The sequence below is a fragment of the Bufo gargarizans genome, chromosome 4 (genome assembly GCF_014858855.1).
Source record: "Bufo gargarizans isolate SCDJY-AF-19 chromosome 4, ASM1485885v1, whole genome shotgun sequence".
In the NCBI taxonomy this organism is placed as follows: Eukaryota; Metazoa; Chordata; class Amphibia; order Anura; family Bufonidae; genus Bufo; species Bufo gargarizans.
The window spans coordinates 98,583,787-98,606,621 of NC_058083.1; the positions used below are offsets into that span (position 1 = coordinate 98,583,787).

Consider the following 22,835-nt stretch of genomic DNA (forward strand, 5'->3'; position numbering starts at 1 on the left):
GCAAGAGCGGAGCGGATCTCTGAGCAGAAAACAGGTGAGTATTTATTTTTGTTTTTTTAAATGTATGTATGCTGATGGAACTGGGGGGTGTGATGGAGACCATTATATTTGCTACACATGGTGCATTATATATAATACAGAGGGGGCTATTTTACAGAGGGGGCATCCGATATACTACACAGGGTGCATTTAACAGAAGGAGATATTTTATAGACTTTAGAAAGGGGCATTATATATAATACAGATGGGGCCATTATATATATACTATAGAGGGGATATTCTACAGATGTAGGTATTGTATACAGTATAAGTGGGGTATTCTATATACTATAGAGGGGGCAATTCTATATACTATAGATGGGGGGCATTCTATATACAGTACTACTGAGGGACCCATTCTATATAGTATAGAGGGGGCCACTGTATATACTATAGGGGGGCATTATATATACCAATACAGAGAGAGTATTATACTACAGGAGGGGGTGGATGAGAGCATTATCCTAACACTATTTTATAATACAGGTGGCGTTATACATATGGGCACTATAGGGGGTTCATTTTATGTAGTAGCACTACAAGGAGCATTATAATACAGGGGGCACTGCAGCAGTGCTTTTTTAAATACTGGGGCTACAACAAGGGCATTATAATTGCTGGGGACACTATAGGGGTCTTTATTGCTACTAGGGCCTTATGGGGGCATTACAGTATTTCAATTAGGGGTACTTTTGGGGCATTATTATTCAGCATAATACATACTTGAAAACCGAACTTGGCTTTGGTTCTGACTAGTACCTCGGTTTCAAGTTTTAAAGTGGTTTTCCATTTAAAAAAATAATTACCTAAGTTATTCAATGAAGTCACGTGCGACTTCATGAATAACTTACTTCGGCTCATCGGAACCCATACATTATAATACTGTACGGAGACGAATCTCCGTAAAGTATTATTCCAAGTTTTGAACGAAGCGACTTCGGATGAAGCATCTGAAGCTCGCTTGTTCAACACTAGTCATTGTATTTAGTTATTTACAAGAACCTGTTTATAAGTTCTACAGGTTTCGCTTTCCTAATCTGTATCTGGGTATTTGAAGTCCCCCATAAAAACTACCTCATTATAATTTGCTGCCTCATCTATTTCACTTAGCGGTAGATTTCGAAACCGACTGTAAATTAACCGCCCAGTCATAGCTGTCATTCAGCCAAGTCTAAGTTATTCCCACTATGTAATAGTCCTCCAGTTTTATTAGTCAGGCTTCTTGCATTAGTATAAATTAAGTACAATGAAGAGTTTTTTGGATATTTTTTTTACCTAACACCTTTCCTGAGCTAATCTAGTTTCTCCCTCTATTCCGCACCCAAAACACTACCTCACCCCAGGTCACTATCTGCACTATCTTCCTCTCCTATAATATAATTGACCTCCTACCAAGTCCCTAGTTTAAAACTCCTCCATCCTTTTAGCCATCTTCTCCCCCAATACAACTGCATTTTCCCCAATGAAGGTGCAGCTGTTTTGTAACACTATTTTTAGGAGTGCCTTAACATTAAAGATGTTTGTTATATGATAGCTCAATATCTAAGAAATATTCTTAATACTTTGTCATATTCTGGAATGAGCTTTGTTTAATATAGTTAATTATCACATTTTCTTCTGCCAGTATAATGCATGAAAAGACACGCCTGGAAACATATTTTGCAGCATTAGGCACAAGATGTAACACCCACTATAAACCTTATAAAATGCACATTTTTAGAATGTAAAAAAATAAAAAAAATAATAATAGACCAAGATGCTTTTCAAAAAGTGGAAGATATTTATTAGTGCACAATCTCTATCATCCAGGACTGCTTTGTTTCATTGTCTGCAGATAGAATGCTCATAGTATTGTCTTGTGTATTGTGCTGGTGGGGAGGAGGGGGCTGAAAAAATAAAATGAACAGATATGATATTTTGATATTTTGGGATGTTTTTTCTAAACTTACAATCCAAATTATTTAAGTTGGATGGGCAAAAGGAATATTCTACATTCTAGCAGGCTACCGGTACAATACAACTTGATTACTGCCTTGATCCAAATATTATAATGGTGGGTTTTAGGTCTCAACTGTAGTAGAAAACTGCTGCTTACACTGATGCAATTACAGGTACAAAACATAGTCAATAATAAAACAAATTTCAGATAAAATTCATTGCATTGAACATAGTAACATAGGGGGTCATTTAATAACCCCTTGCACTGGAGGTGGATCTGATCAAGTTATGTAGAGTCGCCGGCCTCTACATAACATCAGCACATCCACCACTAGTCTAAATGCTGGCTTAAATTTAGACCATTTTCTACGCTTGAAACAGGCATAGAAAATGATAAAAGAGACAGGCCTCTCGGCCCGTCCCCTTCCCCGCCCACACCACGTCCTATATTTTAGAACTGGCGTGAGCAGGGTAAAGTCGCAGATTGCGCCACAAATCAAGCAGTCAAAATAACTCCCTATATCAACGACCTCTCCAGAAATCTTAGTAACTATAACCTGCTATATTATTACACTCCAGAAATACATCCAGGCCCCTCTTGAACTCTTTTAGTGAACTCACCATCACCACCTCCTCAGGCAGAGAGTCCCATAGTCTCACTGCTCTTACAGTAAAGAATCCTCTTCTATGTTTGTGTACAAACCTTCTTTCCTCCAGACGCAGAGGATGTCCCCTCGTCACAGTCACCGTCCTGGGAATGAATAGATGATGGGATAGATCTCCGTACTGACCCCTGATATATTTATACATGGTTATTAGATCTCCCCTCAGTCATCTTTTTTATAAACTGAATAACTGTAATGTTGATAATCTTTCAGGGTACTTTAAGCCAGCATTTAGACTAGTGGTGGATGTGCTGATGTTATGTAGAGGCCGGCGACTCTACATAACTTGATCAGATCCACCTCCAGTGCAAGGGGTTATTAACCACTTAAGGACCACAGGTTTATACCCCCCTAGTGACCAGGCCCTTTTTTACAAATCGGCACTCCACAACTTTAGCGGTTTATTGCACGGTCATGCAACTTACCACCCAAATGAATTTTACCTCCTTTTCTTCTCACTAATGGAGCTTTCATTTGGTGGTATTTTATTGCCGCTGACATTTTTACTTTTTTTGTTATTAATCGAAATTTAACGATTTTTTTGCAAAAAAATGACATTTTTCACTTTCAGCTGTAAAATTTTGCAAAAAAAACGACATCCATATATACATTTTTCGCCAAATTTATTGTTCTACATGTCTTTGATAAAAAAAAAAATGTTTGGGCAAAAAAAAAATGGTTTGGGTAAAAGTTATAGCATTTGCAAACTATGGTACAAAAATGTGAATTTCCGCTTTTTGAAACAGCTCTGACTTTCTGAGCACCTGTCATGTTTCCTGAGGTTCTACAATGCCCAAACAGTAGAAAAACCCCACAAATGACCCCATTTCGGAAAGTAGACACCCTAAGGTATTCGCTGATGGGCATAGTGAGTTCATAGAACTTTTTATTTTTTGTCACAAGTTAGCGGAAAATGATGATGATTTTTATTTTTATTTTTTTTCTTACAAAGTCTCATATTCCACTAACTTGCGACAAAAAATAAAAAATTCTAAAAACTTGCCATGCCCCTCACGGAATACCTTGGGGTGTCTTCTTTCCAAAATGGGGTCACTTGTGGGGTAGTTATACTGCCCTGGCAATTTAGGGGCCCAAATGTGTGAGAAGAACTTTGCAATCAAAATGTGTAAAAAATGACCGGTGAAATCCGAAAGGTGCACTTTGGAATATGTGCCCCTTTGCCCACCTTGGCTGCAAAAAAGTGTCACACATCTGGTATCGCCGTACTCAGGAGAAGTTGGGGAATGTGTTTTGGGGTGTCATTTTACATATACCCATGCTGGGTGACAAAAATATCTTGGTCAAATGCCAACTTTGTATAAAAAAATGGGAAAAGTTGTCTTTTGCCAAGATATTTCTCTCACCCAGCATGGGTATATGTAAAATGACACCCCAAAACACATTCCCCAACTTCTCCTGAGTACGGCGATACCAGATGTGTGACACTTTTTTGCAGCCAAGGTGGGCAAAGGGGCACATATTCCAAAGTGCACCTTTCAGATTTTGCAGGCCATTTTTTACACATTTTGATTGCAAGGTACTTCTCACACATTTGGGCCCCTAAATTGCCAGGGCAGTATAACTACGCCACAAGTGACCCAATTTTGGAAAGAAGACACCCCAAGGTATTCCGTGAGGGGCATGGCGAGTTCCTAGAATTTTTTATTTTTTGTCGCAAGTTAGTGGAATATGAGAAAAAAGAAAAAAAAAGAAAAATCATCATTTTCCGCTAACTTGTGACAAAAAATAAAAAATTCTAGGAACTCGCCGTGCCCCTCACGGAATACCTTGGGGTGTCTTCTTTCCAAAATGGGGTCACTTGTGGCGTAGTTATACTGCCCTGGCAATTTAGGGGCCCAAATGTGTAAGAAGTACCTTGCAATCAAAATCTGTAAAAAATGGCCGGTGAAATCCGAAAGGTGCACTTTGCAATATGTGCCCCTTTGCCCACCTTGGCAGCAAAAAAGTGTCACACATGTGGTATCGCCGTACTCAGGAGAAGTTGGGGAATGTGTTTTGGGGTGTCATTTTACATATACCCATGCTGGGTGAGAGAAATATCTTGGCAAAAGACAACTTTTCCCATTTTTTTATACAAAGTTGGCATTTGACCAAGATATTTTTCTCACCCAGCATGGGTATATGTAAAATGACACCCCAAAACACATTGCCCAACTTCTCCTGAGTACGGCGATACCACATGTGTGACACTTTTTTGCAGCCTAGATGCGCAAAGGGGCCCAAATTCCTTTTAGGAGGGCATTTTTAGACATTTGGATCCCAGACTTCTTCTCACACTTTCGGGCCCCTAAAAAGCCAGGGCAGTATAAATACCCCACATGTGACCCCACTTTGGAAAGAAGACACCCCAAGGTATTCAATGAGGGGCCTGGCGAGTTCCTAGAATTTTTTTTTTTTTTGCATAAGTTAGCGGATATTGATTTTTTTTTGTTTTTTTCCTCACAAAGTCTCACTTTCCGCTAACTTAGGACAAAAATTTCAATCTTTCATGGACTCAATATGCCCCTCACGGAATACCTTGGGGTGTCTTCTTTCCGAAATGGGGTCACATGTGGGGTATTTATACTGCCCTGGCTTTTTAGGGGCCCTAAAGCGTGAGAAGAAGTCTGGAATATAAATGTCTAAAAATGTTTACGCATTTGGATTCCGTGAGGGGTATGGTGCGTCCATGTGAGATTTTATTTTTTGACACAAGTTAGTGGAATATGAGACTTTGTAAGAAAAAACAAAAACAAACAAAAAATTTCCGCTAACTTGTGCCAAAAAAAATGTCTGAATGGAGCCTTACCGGGGGGGGGGGGGGGGGGTGATCAATGACAGGGGGGTGATCAATGACAGGGGGGTGATCAATGACAGGGGGTGATCAGGGTAATCAGGGTGATCACCCCCCTGTCACTGATCACCCCCCCTGTAAAGCTCCATTCAGACATCCGCATGATTTTTTACGGATCCATGGATACATGGATCGGATCCACAGAACGCATGCGGACGTCTGAATGGAGCCTTACAGGGGGGTTATCAATGACAGGGGGTGATCAGGGTAATCAGGGTGATCACCCCCCTGTCACTGATCACCCCCCCTGTAAGGCTCCATTCAGACATCCGCATGATTTTTTACGGATCCATGGATACATGGATCGGATCCACAAAACGCATGCGGACGTCTGAATGGAGCCTTACAGGGGGGTTATCAATGACAGGGGGTGATCAGGGTAATCAGGGTGATCACCCCCCTGTCACTGATCACCCCCCCTGTAAAGCTCCATTCAGACATCCGCATGATTTTTTACGGATCCATGGATACATGTATCGGATCCACAGAACGCATGCGGACGTCTGAATGGAGCCTTACAGGGGGGTTATCAATGACAGGGGGTGATCAGGGTAATCAGGGTGATCACCCCCCTGTCACTGATCACCCCCCCTGTAAGGCTCCATTCAGACATCCGCATGATTTTTTACGGATCCATGGATACATGGATCGGATCCACAAAACGCATGCGGACGTCTGAATGGAGCCTTACAGGGGGGTTATCAATGACAGGGGGTGATCAGGGTAATCAGGGTGATCACCCCCCTGTCACTGATCACCCCCCCTGTAAGGCTCCATTCAGACATCCGCATGTGTTTTGTGGATCCGATCCATGTATCCATGGATCCGTAAAAAATCATGCGGATGTCTGAATGGAGCCTTACAGGGGGGGTGATCAATGACAGGGGGTGATCAGGGAGTGTATATGGGTGATCACCCGCCTGTCATTGATCACCCCCCTGTCATTGATCACCCCCCTGTAAGGCTCCATTCAGACATCCGCATGATTTTTTACGGATCCATGGATCGGATGCACAAAACGCATGCTGACGTCTGAATGGAGCCTTACAGGGGGGTTATCAATGACAGGGGGTGATCAGGGTAATCAGGGTGATCACCCCCCTGTCACTGATCACCCCCCCTGTAAGGCTCCATTCAGACATCCGCATGATTTTTTACGGATCCATGGATACATGGATCGGATCCACAAAACGCATGCTGACGTCTGAATGGAGCCTTACAGGGGGGTTATCAATGACAGGGGGTGATCAGGGTAATCACCCCCCTGTCACTGATCACCCCCCCTGTAAGGCTCCATTCAGACATCCGCATGATTTTTTACGGATCCATGGATCGGATCCACAAAACGCATGCGGACGTCTGAATGGAGCCTTACAGGGGGGTTATCAATGACAGGGGGGTGATCAGGGAGTGTATATGGGTGATCACCCGCCTGTCATTGATCACCCCCTGTAAGGCTCCATTCAGACGTCCGCATGTGTTTTGCGGATCCGATCCATGTATCCATGGATCCGTAAAAATCATGCGGACGTCTGAATGGAGCCTTACAGGGAAGTGATCAATGACAGGGGGTGATCAGGGAGTGTATATGGGTGATCACCCGCCTGTCATTGATCACCCCCCTGTAAGGCTCCATTCAGACGTCCGTATGCTTTTTGCGGATCCGATCCATGTATCCGTGGATCCGTAAAAATCATACGGACGTCTGAACGGAGCCTGACAGGGGGGGTGATCAATGACAGGGCGGTGATCAATGACAGGGGGGTGATCAGGGAGTTTATATGGGGTGATCAGGGGTTTATAAGGGGTTAATAAGTGACGGGGGGGGGGGGTGTAGTGTAGTGTTTGGTGCGACTGTACTGACCTACCTGAGTCCTCTGGTGGTCGATACTAACAAAAGGGACCACCAGAGGACCAGGTAGGAGGTATATTAGACGCTGTTATGAAAACAGCGTCTAATATACCTGTTAGGGGTTAAAAAATTCGGATCTCCAGCCTGCCAGCGAGCGATCGCCGCTGGCAGGCTGGAGATCCACTCGCTTACCTTCCGTTCCTGTGAGCGCGCGCGCCTGTGTGCGCGCGTTCACAGGAAATCTCGGCTCACGCGAGATGACGCCAATCGGCGTTAGTGTGACCTGGCAGCGCCGCAGCATTGACGCCTTTCGGCGTTAGTGTGACGGCAGAAGGTTAAATGACCCCCTATGTTACTATGTTCAATGCAATGAATTTTATCTGAAATTTGTTTTATTATTGACTATGTTTTGTACCTGTAATTGCATCAGTGTAAGCAGCAGTTTTCTTTAGTTGCCCTCCCCTGGACCTTCTCCAGCTCTGCTATTTCTGCCTTGTTCACTGGAGCCCAGAACTGTACACAGTACTCCATGTGTGGTCTGACTAGTGATTTGTAAAGTGGTAGGACTATGTTCTCATCATGGGCATCTATGCCACTTTTGATGCACCCATTATCTTATTGGCCTTGGCAGCAGCTGCCTGACACTGGTTTCTACAGCTTAGTTTGCTGTTCACTAAAATTCCTAAGTCCTTTTCCATGTCATTGTTTTACCATTTAGTATGTATGGGTGACTTGCATTATTCCTCCCCATGTGCATAAACTTACATTTCTCAGTTCTAAACCTCATCTGCCACTTTTCTGCCCAAGCCTCCAATCTATCCAGATCAATCTGTAGCAGTATACTGTCTTCTTCCGCGTTAATTGCTTTACACAGTTTTGTGTCATCTGCAAAAATTGATATTTTACTGTGCAAGCCTTCTATGAGCCTTCTAAATATATTGAAGAGAATATGGTCCAATACTGACCCCTGTGGTACCCCACTAGTGACAGTGACCCAATGAAATGATTTATCTCCTCATTGACAATCACTTACTACACTGCCTGTCAAAAAAAAAAGTTGCCACCCGGATTTAACTAAGCAAATAGTTATGAGCCTCCTATTGGATAATTACTTGATGGGCGATTATCTTTCAGCTGGCTATAAGTTATTTAACCCCAACTGGTGCAATGAGTTGCTACTCATTTCTTAAACAACCATGTCGAAAAACACATCTCGTGGTCGTGGAAAAGATGTTAGTCTGTTTGAGAAGGGTCAAATCATTGGCATGCATCAAGCAAAGAAATCATCTAAGGAGATTGCTGAAACTACTAAAATTGGGTTAAGAACTGTCCAATGCATTATTAAAAACTGGAAGGATAGTGGGGACCCATCGTATTTGAGGAAGAAATGTGGCGGGAAAAAAATCCAGAATGATCGTGATCGGCGATCACTTAAACGTTTGGTGAAATCAAATAGAAGAAAAACAACAGTAGAACTCGGGGCTATGTTTAATAGTGAAAGTAAGAGCATTTCCACACGCACAATGCGAAGGGAACCCAAGGGATTGGGACTAAACAGACGTGTAGCCATGAGAAAACCACTAATCAGTGAGGCAAACCAGAAAAAAAGGCTTCAATTATGCTAGGGAGCATAAAGATTGGACTCTGGAGCAATGGAAGAAGGTCATGTGGTCTGATGAGTCCAGATTTACCCTGTTCCAGAGTGATGGGCGCATCAGGGTAAGAAGAGAGGCAGATGAAGTGATGCACCCATCATGCCTAGTGCCCACTGTACAAGCCTGTGGGGGCAGTGCTATGATCTGGGGTTGCTGCAGTTGGTCAGGTCTAGGTTCAGCAACAGTATGTGCTCCAAAAATGAGGTCAGCTGACAACCTGAACATACGGAATGACCAGGTTATTCCATCAATGGATTTTTTCTTCCCTGATGGCACAGGCATATTCCAAGATGACAATGCCAGGATTCATCGGGCTCAAATTGTGAAAGAGTGGTTCAGGGAGCATGAGACATTATTTTCACACATGGATTGGCCACCACAGAGTCCAGACCTTAACCCCATTGAGAATCTTTGGGATGTGCTGGAGAAGGCTTTGCGCAGCAGTCAGACTCTACCATCATCAATGCAAGATTTTGGTGAAAAATTAATGCAACACTGGATGGAAATAAATTTTGTGATATTGCAGAAGCTTATTGAAACAATGCGTGCCATAATCAAAGCTAAAGGCGGTCCAACGAAATATTAGATTGTGTGACCTTTTTTTTTTGGTGGCGACTTTTTTTGTTGAACAGACAGTGTATATTGAAGCCATCCTTGGAAGCAGCTGATACAGGTCCAGATTTAGAAACATTGGTGATTAACTGCTATTACTCAGTGGTAAAACATAGTTTTACACGACGTATAGTCAAATGAATGGTCAATCATGAAATACATAGACGAGGAAGAAAGGGATGCAAATGAGCTCTTAACAAGCTCTGCCTCTAATGCCACTAGATGTAAGGTACATCCAAGCGAGCAGGGGACGCCCCCACTCCATCATATACAGTCATATGAAAAAATTAGGACACCCTTTGAAAGCATGTGGTTTTTTGTAACATTTTTAATAAAAGGTTATTTCATCTCCGTTTCAACAATACAGAGAGATTAAAGTAATCCGACTAAACAAAGAAAACTGAAGAAAAGTCTTTTCAAGATCTTCTGTAAATGTCATTCTACAAAAATGCCTATTCTAACTGAGGAAAAAGATAGGACACCCTTGCCCCTAATAGCGAGTGTTACCTCCTTTGGCTGAAATAACTGCAGTGAGACGGTTCTTGTAGCCATCTACCAGTCTTCGACATCGGTCTGAGGAAATTTTACCCCACTCCTCAATGCAGAACTTTTTCAGCTGTGAGATGTTTGAGGGGTTTCTTGCATGTACAGCCCTTTTCAAGTCACCCCACAGCATCTCAATGGGATTCAAATCTGGACTTTGACTTGGCCATTCCAGGACTCTCCATTTCTTCTTTTTCAGCCAATCTTTGGTTGATTTACTAGTATGTTTTGGGTCATTGTCATGTTGCATGGTCCAGTTCCGCTTCAGCTTTAATTTTCTAACTGATGGTCTCACATGTTCTTCAAGCACCTTCTGATACACAGTAGAATTCATCGTGGATTCTATGATGGTGAGCTGACCAGGTCCTGCTGCAGCAAAGCAGCCCCAAACCATGACACTTCCACCTCCATGCTTCACAGTTGGTATGAGGTTCTTTTCTTGGAATGCTGTGTTTGGTTTACGCCAAACATGTCCTCTGCTGTTGTGTCCAAATAATTCAATTTTGGACTCATCTGTCCAAAGAACATTATTCCAGAAGTCCTGGTCTTTGTCAACTTTATCTCTGGCAAATGTCAGTCTGGCCTCGATGTTTCTCTTGGAAAGCAAAGGTTTCCTCCTTGCACACCTCCCATGCAAGTTAAACTTGTACAGTCTCTTTCTGATTGTAGAGGCATGTACTTCTACATCAACAGTAGCCAGAGCCTGCTGTAGTTCTCGAGATGACACTTTAGGGTTTTTGGAGACCTCTTTTAGCATCTTGCGGTCTGCTCTTGGGGTGAACTTGCTGGGGCGACCAGTCCTGGGCATGTTGGCAGTTGTTTTGAAAGCCCTCCACTTGTAGACTATCTTCCGGACAGTGGAATGGCTGATTTCAAAATCTTTTGAGATCTTTTTAAATCCCTTCCCAGACTCATAGGCTGCTACAATCTTTTTTCTGAAGTCCTCTGACAGCTCTTTTGCTCTCACCATGGTGCTCACTCTCACTTCAACAGTCAGGAGCACACCAAACTAAATGTCTGAGGTTTAAATAGGGCAAGCCTCATTCAACATGCAGAGTAACGATCTACTAATTATGTGCACCTGGTGTGATATACCTGTGTGAGATCTGAGCCAATTTAAGAGGGAATACATGTGAGGGTGTCCTATCTTTTTCCTCAGTTAGAATAGGCATTTTTGTAGAATGACATTTACAGAAGATCTTGAAAAGACTTTTCTTCAGTTTTCTTTGTTTAGTTGGATTACTTTAATCTCTCTGTATTGTTGAAACGGAGATGAAATAACCTTTTATTAAAAATGTTACAAAAAACCACATGCTTTCAAAGGGTGTCCTAATTTTTTCACATGACTGTATATATGCCTTTGCAGGAAATATGTAAAGGGTTTGTCTTGATTAGACATTATGAATGGTTATGTTAGTGTTTCTATGAAGGTTGGACTTCTATAATAAAGTTTTTTCTTCTTCATCTGTCTAGTTTTCTGCCCTGCTTCCATATGTGAAAGCAACCCCAAAGTATAGAAAATCACTGAAGACATGAAAACATCCAGATTTGCTCTGCATTTGGTTTTCTTTTGTAACTGACCTCCAATATTGTTATCACTCAAACAATACATTTTAGAGTGCCACAATTCTCAGTTTAGAACTGTACAATGAATTAAACTAGGGATATGATCAGACATCGGTGTTAATGGAAGGTTCTGTACCTGTCATACCGGTTCTATTGCACTATGAAATACATATATACTGTACAGTATAATTTTCCTTTAGACTTCAGTTCTGTGTGTTGTGTTAATTTTCAAAACTTCCAGAACAGTATTTGTCAATTGGTCCACAGCAAAATGGTCTTTTCATAACCTTGTGTCTCAGTTCTTTACCTCTCAGTCCATATATCACAGGGCTAAGACACTGAGCTAAAGAGAAAATAATAAAATTAGTCAAATCGAAAATTATATAATGTGGAATACCACCTATCCAAATGTTCATCAGTGTTGGAATGATGTGTAGAGCAACCTGTAGTCCATGAATCAAGATGGTTCTTCTTGCTTGGTGGTTGGATTTTGTAAAATGCCCAGCTCGTTTTCCTTCTCTGAACATAATAATGTAGGATCCTGTGATAAGTATTACTAATATAATGATGAAAGCTACTCCAGCTATTCTTGACGATGTGCTTGATAAAGTAGTAGGGCAAGTTGAATCCAGTTGAACAATATACTGGTGGCCTCTCATTATACCTTCATAGACAACTGACACTGTAGGGTCCAGAAAGGCAATAATCCATAAACAAACAATTAGTTTATATTTTACAGTATGAGCAAATGTTAAATATTTAAGAGGCCAGCAAACAGCTATGCAAGTGTTCAAAGCCATTAAGACAAGAGTCAATAGCACTGCTCTTCCAATTATTATCTGCACTGCAAAAATTGACCAGCAAACAAGGACTGGGGCATTGACCTGGAAAGCTCGAAAATAACTAAATACAGTTCCTAGACAAAAGAAAAACGTCAAATACATCAAGTGGTGGCACAAGAAGAAGTATCGCACTTCCTTTTTCAGGACACTGTCTTTCCACACAGTTTGTGTAATCAAGATGGTGAATACGGAGCAGATGAGGAAGTCCATCAGGTAGAAGGACGCTTTGACGGTCTGCAAAATTTGACTGGAGCTGGAGTCATTGGTCGTATTCATGATATAAAGATTATATATTCAGCTCTACAAAACAAAACAGATGTGTATCTCTTCTTATTAAATGAACTATACTGACAATTATGTTACTCTTTAATTGAAAGACATATTTAATGAATGAGTGTACCTATTAACTATCTAACCAGTTCTCAGGTTTTATTCATATGTCCATTATAAGGCCTCTTTCACACGAGCATGACGGACTGGCTCCGGATGCGTTCAGTGAAACTCGCACTATTTTGCAAGCAAGTTCAGTCACTTTTGTCTGCGATTGCGTGCAGTTGTTCATTTTTTTCCGCACGGGTGCAATGCATTTTAATGCGTTTTTCACGCGTGTGATAAAAAACTGAAGGTTTACAAACAACATCTCTTAGCAACCATCAGTAAAAAACACTTGCTTGCGGATGCAATGTGTTTTTCAAGCAGCCCCATTCACTTCTATGGGGCCAGGGCTGCGTGAAAAACGCAGAATATAGAACAGGCTGCGATTTTCACGCAACCCAGAACTGATGCGTGAAAAACAACGCTCATGTACACAGCCCCATTGAAATGAATGGGTCAGGATTCAGTGCGGGTGCTATGAGTTCACGTCACGCATTGCACCCGCGTGGAAAACTCGCTCGTGTGAAAGGGGCCCAAGAGGAAGAAACATGGAAATAATAGGAGAGTAATCAATTATAGCGTACCTCCAGACATTCACCTTGGTCTGTAACTTCAAGTTTCTGAGCAAGAATTTAAAATTTCTCTATCCTGTTTGGTAGCTTCATTCTCTTGCAGGCTACAAACTCCATTCATGGGGCAGAGTATGACAAGACTGGAATTAATGCACCCCTTTACTTTCTCCATGCTAATGTCACCTGCATAAACAGAGAGAAAGGGAGAGATAGCTAAAATAAGTTGATTATTACAAAACAGGGAGATGTAAGCTGTTTGTCTGTTTTACAGAGAACTAGCTAGTTTAGGTCCTCTGATTACAACAGCTTTGGCTCTACGTCTAGCAGTGTGTACTAAAAAGGGAGTAAGGCTAGTTTCACACTAGAGCTAAACTCTACTGGAACAGCCTGTCGGAGTCCATTGTTCCATTGACTATAATGGGATCCAGCGGGGATCCAATGATCCAACCTGTTTCTGGCATTAGCACAAGTAGCAGTTTTTGTCTGGCCAGTTCCCTGCTGGGTCCCATTATAGTCAATGGGCTCCAAATGGCAAAGGTAGTATCTGGCTATGTCGGATTGTCACGGTGGGGAGTGGGGGAAACCGCCCACCATATTATGTATGGCAGACTGAGAAGCAACTAGGCCAGAGGCTGGGATAAGGGAGCAGGTCACCTCTTATTGCTTCCCTAACCCTCGCCCTAACTCCTACCCATATGAGCGGACCTGGATGGTAGGAGGGCTCATACCCAGTCGCCCTGATAATCCCTCAAAAATAGGGAAAGGGTTGAGATGACCTGTTCTTCCAATACACAGAAGCACAGGAGACTCAACCGGCCTAAATGCCAGGGAGAAAGTAAAGACCGTATACAGCTACTGGATCGGCAGGTAAGCACACAAAACACACTTACCTGCCGCAGGTGACCACACACAATACAGGACACAGTACAAACAACCACCCCCAGCACACCAGTTACTGCCTGGACCCCCATGCAAACAGGACGCATGGCGGCCCCAGGCAGAGCTTCATACAGACTTGTAGTTCCCCCTCCCGGGAACCCTGTTACCCCCTTACGGAGGACACACCAATAGACAGGACAATGTCTAGCAAACATGCTGGACAACAAACACCTCCAGATATGTAACAACAACCAGACATAACACCTACCCCTACAAACGACACCACACAAAAAGTAGGGTAGAGAAGGGAAGGAGACACCGGGAAGACATAGGTGAGCCATTGCTGAGACCTTGATGTTCCACAAGGTGGCCCTTGAGCAATGGGCAGATGGAATAAGCCGAACATGAGCAAAGCTCCAGCCCCAACAAAGGCTGGAGGACAACTGACTCCATCCTGCCAGCCACAGGCAATATAAACACCAAGTGGTCACACCCAGCCAGGAAGTTAACCCCTCCAGCACCAGACAGGGAAGGAACTAAAATATAAGGGGCAGTAGGGGCCCTGGCGCGGCATGGTGTGAGTCGCATGTGAGAGCGCTCCTGACAAAATCCTGTCTATACACCCTGAGTACCTGTTGTACGCACTCTGGACCGGCATGAGAGACGCACCATTCAGTGGGGATCAAGATACCATCAACCAGGAGATAGAAATATGCCCAGGAATGGAAAACCAACGCCTAGACCTGAATGGGAGCCTTTCTTCCACATGGCGTGGGAGAGGAAGAAGGGGAGGACCCACAAGATAGTAGGAGCCGCGGCATAGCAGTGCAGCTCTGCAAGTATGCCTGCACAACGGAGGGAGACAAAGAGTTGCACAGGGAGAATATAGCGCATGATTCCTCGTCCGAAGAGGGAGAGAAGTCCACAGATGATGATGGGCATGATAATGAGTCCTCAGGAAGGCTGCCAACTAGTAAACAAATAAAGGTGGCTGGGGATCGACATAACTCCTCTGTCAAGGAACCTTGAAAGATGTCATGATGGCGGCTGCAAACTGCAATATCACTCTTAAATCATTATCCCTGCAAGTGGGGAGCTTAAGGGAAGATTTATCCTTTATAAGAAAAAGAGACATTTGTCCATCCAGTTCGGCCTGTTATCTTGCAAGTTGATCCAGAGGAAGGCAAAAAAAAAAAAACTGTGAGGTAGAAGCCAATTTTCCCCACTTAAGGGGGAAATAATTCCTTCCCGACTCCAATCAGGCAAACAGAATAACTCCCTGGATCAACGACCCTTCTCTAGTAGCTATAGCCTATAATATTATTATTATAATAGTATTACACTCCAGAAATTCATCCAAGCCCCTCTTGAATTCTTTTATTATACTCACCATCAGCACCTCCTTAGACAGAGAGTTCCATAATCTCACTGCTCTTACCGTAAAGAATCCATTTCTATGTTTGTGTACAAACCTTCTTTCCTCCAGACGCAGAGGGTGTCCCCTCATCACAGTCACAGTCCTGGGGATAAATAGATGATGGGAGAGATCTCTGTACTGTCACCTGATATATTTATACATAGTAATTAGATCTCCCCTCAGTCGTCTTTTTTTTTAAGTGAATAACCCTAATGTTGATAATCTTTCAGGGTACTGTAGTTGCCCCATTCCAGTTATTACTTTAGTTGCCCTCCTCTGTACCCTCTCCAGCTCTGCTATGTCTGCCTTGTTCACAGAAGCCCAGAACCGTACACAGTACTCCATGTGTGGTCTGACTAGTGATTTGTAAAGTGGCAGGACTATGTTCTCATCACGGACATCTATGCCCCTTTTGATGCAACCTATTATCTTATTGGCCTTGGCAGCAGCTGCCTGACACTGGTTTGTACTGCTTAGTTTGCTGTTTATTAAAATTCCTAGGTCCTTTTCCATGTCAGTGTTACCAAGTGTTTTACCATGTAGTATGTACGGGGGATTTGCATTATTCCTTCCCATGTGCATAACCTTACATTTGTCAGTGTTAAACCTCATCTGCCCAAATGACCTACATAAAATTGCTTAAAGAACCACTGAAGTGGAAAAAAGAGTGTCAGACCTAGAAGATGTAACAGGGCCTCTCAAAATGGCGGCCAAGACGACAGCTCGAGATATAGATGCTTTGTTTGCCAAGACAGACAACTTGGAGAATAACATCACAATTGTTGGTGTTCCTGAGAAAGTGGAAGGTGCCAATGCCACTGATTACATAGAAAAAGGGATATCTCAAAAGTTTCAAGACAAGAGACTTTCACCCCTATATGCTGTGGAACAGGCACATAGAGTCCCCACTAGACCATTTCCACCTGGGAGACCGTCACATCCAATTTTAGCTAAAATTCTTCATTACAAGGGCAGGGACACTATACTGAGACAAGCACGAGATCACCCAGACTTATCCATTAATGGTTTCCAATTATCGCTTTATCCGGACTTCTCTTCTGAAGTCCAGAAGAAAAGGGCACGCTTTCTGGACATTAAACGGAGATTGTGGATCCTTTAGATATCTTATTCCATGCTATTCCCGGGAAAATTGAGAGTAGCAGCTATGGGGAACACACATTTTTTGAGGATCCGGAGGAAGCACTAAATTGGTTAGATCTACATGAAAAGCAACTGAAGACAAGTCGGGAGGACTTGTTGATCTAATATTCTAACATGTTTTTTTCTCCCCTGGAGGGGTGTTTGAGGTGCTTTTCTTATTGCCCCTCCCTCATTTTCTTTTCAGTTTATTATCTTCCAGTTCGCAGGAGTGGGGTCAATACTGTTGCTGGAAGTACTGACCCAAAAGGGACTCAATATTAAGTTGAAAAGGTACCTACTGCAGCTTTGGCGCAGTAGTGTGAGTAACTTGTGGGACCTTATTAAGAGACTCTAGTCCATGCAGTTTAAATCATAGGGCTGCGCCATGTTGCAGAATACGTTGGGCAAAGGAGGGTGGTTCAGCCCAGGTTGGGTAGACTATATGGTCTATTACAGGGCACATTGTTTACAGTTTTATTATTGGGATGCAGGGTTGGGGGGGGGGATAAACTCCAGCATTGGTAGGTTCACAAGGGTCAATCGACGACCTTAACAGATGGTTTGCAGTGCTTATGGCACAGAATTACTGGATTTTAATCAATAATGACTCACATGACTAAGATAATAAGTTGAAACGTGAGGGGAATGGCCAATGCAACGAAAAGCCAAAGTATATTTACATACTTGTCGAGGTTCCACCCTGCTATTTACTGCCTACAGGAGACTCATTTGACCAAACAGACATTACACACTGTGGGGAAGTCATGGGTGAGTCACTTGGTGCATTCGGTGTTCTCCTCCCATACCAGAGGAGTAAGCATTTTAATACATAGGAATGTCTGTTATAAATGTATTAGAGAACATGTTGACCCTGAAGGGAGATTCATTTGTCTGTATTGTATTCTGGATGGTGTGCGTATGATTTTGGTAGTGGTTTATGTTCCCCCTCCTTTTTCAGTAGTTCCTTTAAGACTAATACTGGATTTCTTGGCCCTATATGCAGGGACTCCCTGGATTTTAGTAGGGACTTTAATAATGTACCTGACGAGAACTTAGATAGATGTAGGGTCACCGAATCTGGAAGACTTCATCTCTAAATAATTTAATTACAGAAGCAGGGCTGTTGGATGTTTGGAGGTTACAGCACCCGGCAGAGCGTAAATACACATGTAGTCGTTCCACTTACTCTTCCCTATCAAGAATTGATCTGTCCCTAGCTAATAATAGTATGTATCCATTGATACAATTTTTGGCTTACTCACCCTGATCTTTATCGGATCATTCTCCCCTGAAGGTGTAACTTTCCCTGTCTGTAGGTACTAGGCTGCGACCTATGATGTGGAGATGTAACGCTTTTTGGTTGCAGGTCTTGGAAGATATCAAAGACGTTAAGGCAGCACTGCGGGAATATTTTCTTTTTAATGCACATGACATGGGATGCTATGAAAAGCTATGAAAAGGGGATATTAATTAAATCTATTTGTAGGCAAAAATCCAAATCAAAGGAGGCGGATACTCGTATGCACAAGATGGTTAAGGAAGCACAAGCAGCATATGTTTTAGCTCCCTCGGTACTGGCAATGTATGAGATGACACATGCTTCAAGTGGCGGACAGGAAAAGATTATTCTTTAACCCCTTAAGGACCGGGCTCATTTTCACCTTAAGGACCAGGCCAATTCTTGCAAATCTGACCAATGTCACTTTATGTTTGAATAACTTTTTAAAACGCATTTACTTATCCAGGCCATTCTGAGGTAGTTTTTTTGTCACATGTTGTACTTCATGACACTGGCAAAATGTAGTTAAAAATATACCAAATTTACCAAAAATTAGAAAAATTAGCAAATTTCCAAGTTTCAATTTCTCTACTTCTATAATACATAGTAATACCTCCAAAAATTGTTATTAATTTACATTCCCCATATGTCTACTTCATGTTTGGATCATGGGAATACCATTTTATTTTTTAGGGATGTTACAAGGCTTAGGAGTTTAGAAGCAAATCTTGAAATTAAGTAGGGGCTCATTTTTTGCGGGATGAGAAGACGGTTTTATTGACACTATTTTGGGGTGCATATGACTTTTTGATTGCTTGCTATTACACTTTTTGTGATGTAAGGTGCCAAAAAAAACAATTTTTTTGTTACCTTACATCATAAAAAGTTCAATAGCAAGCGATCAAAAAGTCTTATGCACCCCAAAATAGTGCCAATAAAACCGTCCTCTCATCCCGCAAAAAATGAGCCCCTATTTAAGACAATTGACTAAAAAGTAAAAAATAACTGACTCTCAGACTATGGAGATACTAAAATGTTTTCTTTTTGTTTAAAAAAGGATATTATACTGTAAAACCTAAATAAATAAATAAAAATAGACATATTAGGTATTTCTGCATCCGTAAGAATCTGCTCTATAAAAATAACACATGACCTAACCCCTCAGATGAACACAGTCAAAAAAATAAAATACAACGGTGTAAAAAAAGCCATTCTATTTTATTTTTTTCTGAGCGATTGTCTGTGGCCAAATAGAATTAAAATTGGGAAAGGGGATTATAAATTTAGTACTCCATGGAAGTGTGGCACTCCCTGAAGCAACCGTCAACGCAGAGGCCCGGATGATCGGGGCACGTGTCATACTGAGTGGTGGTGTCCTTCCATATCCCCCTCCTGCGACACACTCTGCACTTTTTTGGGGACTGTCCCTTCTTTCCAGTATGGGGGACCACACCTGGAAAGTGTTGGCCAGGGACAATCCGGGCGCCTCCAGTTCCCGAAGGTACTTCGGCCTGCTTTTTCCCGGTCAGAAAAGATCAGGGCCTTGAGGACTGCCTCATAGAACTGCAGGAATTTCCCTGTGTTGCCAGCGCTCTGGGACAGCACAAAAGAGTTGTACAAGGCAACCTGTACCAAGTAGACCGCAACTTTTTTGTACCATGCCGGGTTTTGCGCATGGCGCATGGCGTTATATGGCTTGAGGACTTGATCAGAGAGATCAACTCCTCCCATATACCGATTGTAGTTCACGATACGTTGCCGCGGTACCTCGCACAGGGACAGAGGTAATGCCGTTACCGTGAATTGTGTACAGTCCAAGCACATCCCTCTTGTCATTATATCTGACCAGCAACAGGTTTCCACTGGTAAGGACACGGGTCTCACCCCTGGGGATAGGTACCTGGAGGGGTGGGGGGGGGGGTAGGGAGGCCACGTTGTTTTTTCCGTACGATCCCATAAGCGGACGTGGATGTGGCGGCAAGGAACTGGAACAGGGGGATACTAGTATAAAAGTTATCCCACACAAGTTTCCCGCTAACACCCAGAGTGGGGGGACATTCTGGGGGTTCAATACGGGAATCTCGCCCCTCCATACACACAAAACTTGTGAGAGTACCTCGCCCGCTTAGAGGGAACATACTGGCGGAAAATGAGTCTCCCCTGAAAGCAATGAGAGACTCATCAACAGCGACCTCCTTTCCAGGTACATAGGCCTCCAAAAATTTGGCCCCGAAGTAATCGATGACCGGCCTAATTTTGTACAGGGGGTCATAGGCAGGATCACCTCAGGGGGGGGGGGGGACATGCTGCATTATCTGCATAATGCAGGCATTTCCGGATGGCCTCAAAACGGGAACGTATCATGGCCATACAGTAGAGTGGGGTCTGGTAGAGGACGTCCCCACTCCAGTACTGCCTAACACTGGGTTTTTTGACTAGGCCCATGTGCAGCACGAGGCCCCAAAACGTCCTCATCTCGGCTGCACTGACCGGAGTCCAGCCACCGGACCTAGCCAAAAAGGAGCCCGGGTGTTGAGCAATGAACTGTTGGGCGAACAAATTTGTTTGCTCCACCATCAGATTCACAAAGTGGTCACTGAAAAAAAACAAAAATATTCAGTGAAGCCCACTGTGGGAATCTGGATTCCTGGTTGGCCAACAATATCAGGAATCACGGGCTCAAAATCCTCTGGGGTACACCATGCAAGTTCACCGGTAGGGAGCTCAGGTGGACTTATCTGGTGGTCCAGAAAACTAGTACGAGCCCCAGAGCTGTTCGTACTAGTGTGGGCCATAAGGTCCCTGGCATGGGGGTCCCCTTGCTCCGCCTGGCGCGTCTCCGCCACCTTGGGGGCTCATCGTCATCATCACTAGATGTCCAGCCAATCGGAAGCGATCCTGAGAGGTGATGTCACCATCACCTCTCAGGATCTAAGGATGGTGATTGGTGGTGTATTATCACACCACCGATCACAATCCTATTCCGGGTTATCGGGTCACCAGAGACCCGAATAACCTGAAAACGCAGCATACCACAGGTCTAAATTGACCTGCAGTTTGCTGCGATCGCTGATATGGGGGGTCACAGGACCCCCATTGTCACGCAGTGCCTGCTGAATGATTTCAGCAGGCACTCTGTTCCGATCACCGCCCGCCGCGCGGCAGTGATCGGAAATACACAGGACGTACCTGTACGCCCTGTGTCCTTAAGTACTAGGACATCAGGGCGTACCTGTACGCCCTGTGTTCCCAAGAGTTTAAGCAATGCCTTTTTGTAGAAGGAGAAAGAGTGGGACATTTATTATCAGTCATTTCCAAAGCACAACAGGTGTCGAATTGCATTACAGAGCTAGTAGATCCTCAAGGGTACAGGAGGACGTCTTTATATACATCTAGAACCTCATGCTCAGAGTTAGGCCGAATGCACACGACCGTGGAACACGGACGTGAGCGGTCCGTGGTATCCCGGCCTGGCATCCTGCTGAGAGCAGGAGCGCACAACGTCATTGGTTGCTATGACGCTGTGCGCTCCGTGCCGCAGCTGCAATACAGTAATAATAATTGGATGAGGCTAATAGTTAACCAGGCCTCACTGATATTTCAAGATTCAATGTGCGTAAGGGCCCACCACAAGAAGATGTGGGGAAATATCCTTATTAAAATATAACTTTTATAGAGTATACATTAAAATACACCAAGGGATGCATCAACATGACATACATACATATAAGGGGTCCGATTAGGTACCCCACCGCTGGTAGAGCGAAGGTAAATGAAATAAACCTGCTGCGCCTGTGTGGACGCTAGCAGTCTTACCCGACCAACCAGGTGGCTAGGATCAGTCTGGCTTTGCTTGTTGCCTGGACCGGACGGTATCTCGTATTGGCAGGTTGTAAGGAGTAGTCGTGGTATAATGCCCTATCTCACCCTTACATAGGGGGGAAGGGGACTGCTCCCATACTGCCTATCTACACGGAGTACGCCCTAATCAGGGCGCCCCGTCTGGATACCTGTCCCTAGTTATGGACCTGACCACTAGCGCTATTAAAATGCAAATTCTTCAGACCTCCCGACGTGGCACGTTTCTGTCGTGTCGACTCCTCAGGGGAAGCTGGTACACAGAAAAAAGAAGCATATACCATATGCGACCACAGGTCACAAAGGGACCATGTAGTCAAGCAATAAGAAAAAGGGGGGAGTAAGTAAGGCTCTCTTATAAACAATAAGGGCCAAAAAGTTGACACCCCTGGTGTTGGAGTGCCAAACTGCCAGAGGATAAATGTTCCTCTGCTCGTCGGTGTGTGGGATACGGTGGTCCTCACTAAAGGTGATGTCCCTCTAACTTCGGGGGTTCCTCTACATCTACCAGCCACATAGATACATACCTCTATGGGGTTTAAATAGAACCCATCCGCGCCTCTCTTGTTCGGACCGCCCTGCGATCGTCCACGCCGGCGTCTGACGTTGCGCGCATACGCCGTGCGAAAATACGTCAGAGGCCGGCGCCGGCATCACGTGATAGCGGCGGCCATTCACAGTCCTGGAGAGGCGGAGCGGAGGGAGGGTTGCCTGGGTGATCAAATCAACAGATAGGCAGCCGTGTGGAG

The 22,835-nt window shown here is 43.7% G+C and overlaps 1 long non-coding RNA gene across 2 annotated transcripts in view; it reads right to left on the reverse strand.

The window, feature by feature from the left end:
• Positions 1-11,513: 11,513 nt before the first annotated feature.
• The window catches only part of LOC122935863, a 56,996-nt gene continuing 45,674 nt past the window's right edge, over positions 11,514-22,835 (reverse strand). For both annotated transcript variants that reach the window (XR_006388844.1, XR_006388843.1), the window contains exons 2-3: positions 13,526-13,696; positions 11,514-12,866 (exon numbers count right to left, since the gene is read on the reverse strand). This is a non-coding gene — a long non-coding RNA (uncharacterized LOC122935863). The remainder of the gene's footprint in view (positions 12,867-13,525; positions 13,697-22,835) is intronic.